This window comes from Oculina patagonica, chromosome 6 (genome assembly GCF_052425735.1).
Source record: "Oculina patagonica isolate OP01 chromosome 6, crgOcupat, whole genome shotgun sequence".
NCBI classification, from domain to species: Eukaryota; Metazoa; Cnidaria; class Anthozoa; order Scleractinia; family Oculinidae; genus Oculina; species Oculina patagonica.
The window spans coordinates 15,985,125-15,991,314 of record NC_135763.1 but is presented as its reverse complement, the minus strand read 5'-3'; the positions used below and the strand labels follow the sequence as shown (position 1 = coordinate 15,991,314).

At 36.6% G+C, this 6,190-nt stretch overlaps 2 long non-coding RNA genes across 2 annotated transcripts; both read right to left on the bottom strand.

Moving 5' to 3' along the window:
* Positions 1–646: 646 nt before the first annotated feature.
* On the bottom strand, positions 647–1,858 carry LOC144656048 (uncharacterized). The gene is made up of 2 exons (XR_013571241.1): positions 1,655–1,858; positions 647–840 (listed from the first exon to the last, which is right to left on the bottom strand). It is a non-coding gene; the product is annotated as an uncharacterized LOC144656048 (long non-coding RNA).
* A 348-nt stretch (positions 1,859–2,206) lies between these two features.
* LOC144656056 (uncharacterized) lies at positions 2,207–3,171 on the bottom strand. The gene is made up of 2 exons (XR_013571249.1): positions 2,713–3,171; positions 2,207–2,434 (listed from the first exon to the last, which is right to left on the bottom strand). It is a non-coding gene; the product is annotated as an uncharacterized LOC144656056 (long non-coding RNA).
* Positions 3,172–6,190: the final 3,019 nt, after the last annotated feature.

Here is a 6,190-nt window from a genome sequence, read left to right as displayed (position 1 = left end):
CCTTTTATTGTGCTTTATTTGTGTTTGCTAAATAACCCAGATCATGGTTTTTGTTTGCCTTTTCGCAAATATGACGGAAGCATTTCTCTGCAAACAGACTCCGTGAAACTTTGATGTTCGCCCGTGATTAAAAAAAACTCTACTGAAACAATACTGGACCAGGTTGTTTCTCGACCTGAGGCAACCATAGTCCAGTCCCTGAAATCTCTTCCGCGCGCCCTATATAGAGATTGAACCCAGGTGCGAGCTGAGGAGAGAGTCTAGGATAAAGCGCATGCGCATGCACCAGTTTTTCCCTCGAAATCGGGAGAAAACCATATTTGGCAGTACTTTTAAAATTGCGCGCGATTAGATGACGAATTTCTCCGTAGGCGGGACACGTATGAGGAAGAAGAACATATTCATTTACATTTTTGCAGCAATTTATTTTTCGCGGTTGACGTATTTCTCCAGCAGGGAGTAACGGATGATAACCAGGGACTGGTAAGGACAAGGAACGGAAGGGGGCGGGGGAGGAGCTAAAATTGCACCGGGGAAAGGAAACAAGCTCACCAAGTCGTGTCCCAGGGGTCTGATCTAACCAGATCTGTTACAGAGCTGTGCCACACAAAGGAGGGAATACTTATTCTTCAAGGTGTAAAAATGATTTGCAACAAATTCATGTATTTAGTTTTACTGTTGTTAGTTCAATGTCATACATTTATATTGTTTTCTCTCCTTAAGGTCTTTGTTGTCCTGTTACTATTGAATTAAATACTGCTGTTGTTTTGTTTCTCTTTTGCAAACATCCTTCACGGCAGCGCAGAGGTCTCTGATATTCCTTTGGCGACTCAGGAAGTTCTGCGAATCAATACAAATATAAAAATAATTGACTTTATAAAAATTAACTCTCACGTGACAATGTCTACTAAGAAAGCAACATGCAGACTGAATATAAATTGTTCAGGTTGGTAGAGGCTGATAGATTTAAAATAAAACAAATCACTTTATTTAAGTGCCAATGAATCTTGCACAGCCGTGCTAATTAGGAACACTGTAATTAAATGAAAAAATATTGTACGTAGAACAGAAACTTTTTAAAGCCCCAATTAATAATATTTAGCATAGAAAATTTAATTCATAGAAGATCTAATTCAGCATAGAGGATTTATGAGACTCTTGCGCGCAAATTGTAAGCCGCACAACGCAGTATTGCAAAAGAAAAATTTAAACAAACTTGATGACAATAGTAACATCAGAACCAAGTTGGCTATTTATACTGGCTCTGCCGCGGATTCGAACAAGAAACTGTAGCATCGAAAATCCAGCTATTAACTGTCTGTACCTGATAAGCCTCAGTTTAAAAGTAATTTTTTGAGAATTACTGAAAAACAAATCGCCAAGTTTTTTATTCCGTGACCAGAAGTTTGAATCGAAAATAATGGCAAAATTAAAACAAAAACTCTTCATTTGAGTTACCTTCTCGCATTCCAATCAACTGATTTACCGAAAGTTGTTATTATAAGGAATTGTTTGGGATAGGAAAATCTTAAAACAATTTGAAGGTGTAATATCATATTTCAGAAATAAAAAGCAAAACAAAAAACAAAAAAACACAACAAAACAAAAACAAAAAAGAAAACAAACAAAAACAAACAAACAAAGTTGTACACACCGAGGGCCTCATTGATCGTCTCCCATTGTTCGGTGGGTTTTGACTGTAAAGTGCCTCAGTGTCGGACATGAACCAGGCTGCAGATACCAGACAGAAAACCAATAGAAAAGTCTTGCTTTCCATTTCTGTAAAACGAGTGAAATACAAGCGTGTATGAATCTGTGAATAAACATCTACTCTGCACCCAAATTTAAAGGAAAGCTTTTTCCCATCATTCATTGCGAGAGCCTGTAATGTGTTACTCAACGGCTGTTAACAAAGCCATTTACTTGACTTGAGTACTTAATTGAGAACTTTTCTAAAAGACTGTTGTATAGAGCTTGTCTGAAGAATTGAAAACTTTGAATTGAATCCTTTTTTCTTCTTATTTTTTCTCCTTAGCTAAGTGTACTTCTGAATTGTGTTGTGTTTAAAACCCGACAAGTTGCGAATGTGCTTTTTTAAACGGATTTTTTGCTGGATGGAGATGAAAAGATGACTTATTTCTAGGTAGCGTTTAACGCAACTTTTGCGGTGCTTTATAGAAAAGAAATAATTACAATTGCAGCAATCTACTCCTCTGCGAAGTTTAATCATATTCCAGTACTTTTAACAGTGTAGTAATATTTTAGGCGTTTTAAATTATTTTTTTTCATTCTGTTTATTTCTTCTCTTCAGATCTGTTCTCGTTAGATTCTGTTAAACTCCAGCTGGCCTCGCTTCGAATGCTTCTGTTTCTCTTTTACAAGCATCATTCATTGAGGCACACATGTCCCGGATCTTCCTTTCGCGTTTCGATATCTGCAAATAAACATGTAAAGTTTTAGCTTTTTTGCTGGTTTGCCATAAATAGCTATAGGACTTTAAAGCTTTGTCTCGATAGATTAGAACCATAGTGCTTAAACATATTTAACTCGGAGCATATGATGACTTTACATTCAATTTTTAAACACTGGCGCCAAGTTGTCTGTACGTTTAAAATAAAAAGAGGAGGATAAGTGTGAACCATCCAAATTTTTATCGCATGAACATTAAAATACGTTTGAAAGTTAAACAAAAGTAAGAGAGGAGTACTTCACCGAGATAGCGAGGCTTGGCTTTCGTCTGCTCCACTGTCTGGTCCGGTTATAACTTGGATTCTGAACTGCGTATGTTCTCATGATGCAGAAGGCTACGAACAGAAGAGAAAAAAGCAAAATGCACGTCTTGTTGTCCATTACTTCAAACAAACTGTATATCAAGCGTAACTTACTCCAGTAAAGTCGCTTGTGTTGTGTTCAGTTACATCAGTTGCCTAAATATAAACGATGCCCCCAGGGTGCAACCTGGTTCTTGACAATAATTAGTGGCCATTCAAAATTCATCAGAAGATAAAACACTTAACCACGCTAAGTAAACAGCTTTCTTCTTAGTGAACACACCAAGCCCTTGTGCAACAATCCTTAAGCGTATAGTTGAGTGGTAAATGGCAAACCATCGAGTGAGTAATATAATCTAGGAGTCAATATTGTAGCGAGTTTACAGGAAGAATACGCATCTGTTTGTTTTATTACACTACCTGCTCAGAGTGTTTATCTGTTTACAGTCTTTTTTTTCTTAAATTTTTTTTTGTAGACTGTCATACTATTTCCTTTGACTTTACACTTCCGGTTGTGTCTTATCAAATCCTCAATGTTAGTTACATATGTCAACCTAAAAGCCGTTGGAAAACAGAAAGACCCTAAAAACCGTTGAAATCTGTCTTTTTGGAGATGCTTTCTCTCTGCTAAACAAGCTGCGCTCACGTACGTTGACGGCGAGTAATGGAAATTTGATAACAAAAACAAAAAAGAATTAACGGGCTGTCCAATTACTCAGCATGTGCGTTATATATCTTGGAATAATTTTCTTAGTCGTCATCTCAACGAAAAGAAACGAGGTAAAATGAATAAATTCTGAGCTTTACGAACATCTCGAACCAAGGTGGTCTGTTTCCACTAATGGCTGTGGATAATTTTGAAACTTAAATTCAATTTTTTTAAAAGGCGTCTTCTGTCATGGTCGCTATAACTCTCTACTTTTGTCAGTTTGTCTTAAATGATAAAGCTTGAACACAGCCCAAGCTGAGAACACTTTCACATGGAGGAAGCTTTTATCATCCTACAATTTGTATTTCTTGCGAAGATACTTGAGGGACTACTAAACAAGTAGCTAAAGAAGGAGATGCAATCTTCGTTCAAGGTGTTACGATGCCACTGGCTAAACGTTTTCTCCACGACAAGGAATTCATAAGCACTCTTATACAAATGCCTCTCTGGGTGGCTTTGCGTGTCACTTACCCCTCGGCTGAAGATGACTTTACTGTTGAACACATTTGGCTTATGATATTTGGTGACGGCTTTTTAAAGTCATTTTATACTCATACTATTTCATTATAAAATGTTCTGTAGATGAAATCGCTAGAAAATGTCCCCTTATATTGACTTATACCTGGTTTTTAAAGTGGCTGTGTCACGGCTGAGTTAAGTTTATTTTATTACGTTTTGTCAAATATTCGCTATGAAACTTAATGTTTGCAAAGAATTATTTCTATGGATCTAAATGGCAAAACCATAGCTTCTTTGAAACCAAATGTGTCTCCCGGTTGTTAAATTTACAGACGAGATTAACGAGATTAACTTTGAAAATTGTTGAGCCCAACAATATTTCAAAAACGTTAACCCAATCCATTTCAATCGTCGTCACTTTTGGTCATCCGTACCTTCTTTTGTATTTGCTGTGTTATTGAAATGTTTCTTCACCGTTTTAAGAGGTTAAGATGGATTCCGCTGAAAGTTCGAGCAATAAGTGCGAAAATTAACTACCAAAAATCTACTTATAGCACGGCAACATTTTGTATACTATTTAAAAGATCTTATCGAAATTCATTTGTCTTAGTGACCCCGTATTTAAATTCTAAAGCATTCTCGAGAAAATTAAAGTCAAACCTCGTAAAAATGCTTTAAAACGCGCGCCATTTTGTTTTGAACTTGAGTGAAACGTCCGTTTTAACTGAAATATTGACAATTTCAAATCCATTTTTCTCTCGCGGGGTCTGCTTGACTGCTAAATTTTTGGCAGGTTTTTGTTAGCTGTACTTAAACTTTTGCCATGCTAAGAGTTCTTTTTGGTAACCTTATTTTTGCCTGGTATTGCTCGAATGTTGGGCGGAAACCATCTCAATTATTTTACCGAATTTAATGGTCATTTCCCGTGCATAAATTTGAATAAAATCCGTGACACAGTCTCTTTAAGTCCATTTATCCTTCACCGGGTTTCTAGAGGTGCTGCGATAAAATTGGTGTCCGGAGCAGTTTCACTCGTACAACCATTTTCGTTTAATTTACGTCATCCAAAAACTAGTTTAGTTGACATAGATAACTATATTTTATCCAGCATTTGCCGAGAATGGATGCATTATAAGGCATATAAAATATGTTTTAGTGAACTAGCTTGTATTGTCTGTGCTGGGGACAACAAAGTCATTTTTTGCTGAAAAATAAAAATTCTATAAATATTCCCCAAATACGGACCTTACGCTAATGCAATCACATTTACGAAATGCCCAATATTTGAACTAAACAGAAAGAAAAATGCAGTGAGATAATAAATCTCTTATTCGGTGGTTTGACAGATAATACTCGAAGACATATTTTTTCTTGCATTTTTGAGAAATTTAAAAAAATATCCGCGCGTATTATCTGTATATACTGAGATCCATAGAATATAGACTACGTCTTTGAACTAAGTTTCCGAGTGGGACTAAGAGCAGCTTACGATTTTGTAAGTTTCGTCTGAAAATGAAAGAAAATGGCATGGTACTGTTGGAGAACGTTTAAACTTTGATCAGTGAGGGCGGTCGCACTAATATAATACTTCACTTCTCGACGCAAGCACTTGTTCCTCACATCTGGTGGATCGGAGTCGATCGGTTATATTGCATTTCAAAAAAGTTGTGATCTATTTGTCTGTTGAAACATAAAGTACCTTTAACAGTAATAGACTGTGGTGACAAACATGACAAGACAACGCATGTGGGAAAACATTGACTTTTGATAGTGTCTTAAGGTTTAGTTTTAGGGTCTTTAAATGTAATCATTAACTAAGTCACTTCGGAAGATGATTGTTTAAGCCTACGAAACGTTAAACTGTTTTTCCGACACGCGTCGTCTTGCCATGTTTGTCACCACAGTTTTTTTATTTTTACTTATGTTTATTAAATAGATTTAGCCAAGCCTAAAAGCGGAGCTCCCCGGTTATTTACTTTGCCCTTTATTAAAATATCTAAATTCACTGACCGTAGGCATAAAAAATAGTTAATGAGCCCGCAATCCAATAGAAAAACCATTTTTCGGTCAGCGGTCAACTTTATAAAAACGCGTTACCTCGATGAGTTATACACCTGAGCCCGCGATATGATCACGTGATACTGGTCAGCGGATACCTTGTATTGACAGCTGTCAATTGACCATAACTTGGATGCTCAGTAACAAAAAGATGAGTGTTTATCTATTTCTGAAGTGCGCAACACCGTACGCC